Below are 2353 nucleotides of genomic sequence, written 5' to 3' on the forward strand. Positions count from 1 at the left end.
TCAGTAATTCAGTCTCCAACAGCCCCTTTCTTGAAACCTACATAATCCATAGGCATAATACTAGGAAGTATTTAGATAGTTGGGTACTCCATTCCTCTAAACTTGTTGTTTTATGTCTTGCTTTTTAACTCTGAATGTCTATTGCACAATTGTTCCTTGTTATGACAATATTTTTGAATATTTTTATGTAATTATGGCAGAAAGTATATACTTATAGAATTTGCATTATTTTAAGCCAAGATAGGCAAACCACCACTCAGAGGCAAAATCCAGGTGCAACCTGTTTTTATTAATAAAATTTTATTTTATTTGCTTACATATTGTTCATGGTTGCTTTTTAAGGGCAGTGGCAACATTGGCTAATAGGGACACAACCCATACATCCTGCAAAGCCTGAAATATTTCCTTTCTGAACCTTTACTGAAAGTTTGTGCAAAGTTCACAAGCCTATTTCAGTCTTTAAGTATAGTGTGTTTGTGTTTGTGTTTGTGTGTGTGTGTGTGTGTATGTTTAAGTGTCCAAGCATGTATGTGTATTTAGATTTTATATAGCAAAACCAGAATTGTTTTAAGAATTAGTATCACTTTTTTGCAACGGGTTTGCCACCAGAACACACGTGTCATGAAAACTACCCCTAAAAGCCAAAATGGGAAAGGAAAAAACTCATATCAACATTGTTGTCATTGGACACGTAGATTTGGGCAAGTCTACCACTACTGGCCATCTTTTGTCAATGCAATGGCATTGACAAAAGAACCATTGAAAAATTTGAGAAGAAGGCTGCTGAGATGGGAAAGGGCTCCTTCAAGTATGCCTGGGTCTTGGATAAACTGAAAGCCAAGCATGAACGTGTTATCACCATTGATATCTCCTTGTGGAAATTCGAGACCAGCAAGTACTACGTGACTATCATTGATGCCCCAGGACACAGAGACTTCATCAAAAACATGATTACAGGGACATCTCAGGCTGACTGTGCTGTCCTGATTGTTGCTGCTAGTGTTGGTGAATTTGAAGCTAGTATCTCTAAGAATGGGCAGACCCGAAAGCATGCCCTTCTGGCTTACAGACTGGGTGTGAAACAACTAATTGTTGGTGTTAGCAAAATGGATTCCACTGAGCTACCCTACAGCCAGAAGATATATGACAAAATCATTAAAGAAGTCAGGACTTACATTAAGAAAATTGGCTACAACCCTGCCAGAGTAGCATTTGTGCCAATTTCTGGTTGGAATGGTGACAACATGCTGGAGCCAAGTGCTAACATGCCTTGGTTCAAGGGTTGGAAAGTCACCCATAAGGATGGCAATGCCAGTGGAACCACTCTGCTTGAGGCTCTGGATTTCAGCCTACCACCAACTTGTCCAACTGACAAGCCCTTGTGCCTGCCTCTCCAGGATGTCTATAAAATTGGTGGTATTGGTACTGTTCCTGTTGGCCGAGTGGAGACTGGTGTTCTCAAACCTGGTATGGTGGTCACCTTTACTCCAGTCAACATTACAACTGAAGTGAAATCTGTTTAAGTGCACCATGAAGCTTTGAGTGAAGCTCTTCCTGGGAACAATGTGGGCTTCAATATCAAGAATGTGTCTGTCAAGGATGTTCGTCTTGGCAACATTGCTGGTGACAGCAAGAACAACCCGCCAATAGAAGCAGCTGCCTTCACTGATTAGGTGATTATCCTGAACCATCCAGGCCAAATCAGTGCCAGCTATGCTCCTGTACTGCATTGCCACACGGCTCATATTGCATACAAGTTTGCTGCGCTGAAGGAAAAGATTGATCGCTGTTCTGGTAAAAAGCTGGAAGATGGCCCAAAATTCTTGAAGTCTGGTAATGCTGCCATCATTGATATGGTTCCTGGCAAGCCCATGTGTGTTGAGAGCTTCTCAGAGTATCCAGCTCTGGGTTGCTTTGCTGTTCGTGATATGAGACAGACAGTTGCGGTGGATGTCATTAAAGCAATGGACAAGAAGGCTGCTGGAGCTCACAAGGTCACCAAGTCTGCCCAGAAAGCTCAGAAGGCTTCTTTTTTGTGTGTGACAGTTTTGAGTTATTAGTTTTTAAAATCAGTACTTTTTAATTACAACAACTTGATAAAATATTTGTCACAGAATTTTGAGACCCATTAAAAAAGTTTAATGAGAAAAAAAAAGAATTAGTATCTATGTAACTGAATTAGAATTTCAACTGCAAAGCTTATCAATTATTTTATTTTGGTCAAGTTAACTAACCTGTTTCAAATAGCCTATATTCAAAATGGGAATATTTATATCTTTAATACTTTTAATTAGGAATCAGTGATGAAATACACAGAAAGTGCTTCATGCATAGTATATATTCAGTATCATCC

At 39.6% G+C, this 2353-nt stretch overlaps 1 pseudogene across 1 annotated transcript; it reads left to right on the top strand.

The window, feature by feature from the left end:
• The first annotated feature begins 590 nt into the window (after positions 1–590).
• Positions 591–1987, top strand: LOC116525241 (annotated as a pseudogene). Its single transcript, XR_004257632.1, has one exon. The product of XR_004257632.1 is annotated as an elongation factor 1-alpha 1 pseudogene (transcript).
• Positions 1988–2353: the final 366 nt, after the last annotated feature.

The sequence above is a fragment of the Sapajus apella genome, unplaced genomic scaffold (genome assembly GCF_009761245.1).
Source record: "Sapajus apella isolate SASKATOON/1434 unplaced genomic scaffold, GSC_monkey_1.0 scaffold47, whole genome shotgun sequence".
Classification (NCBI taxonomy): Eukaryota; Metazoa; Chordata; class Mammalia; order Primates; family Cebidae; genus Sapajus; species Sapajus apella.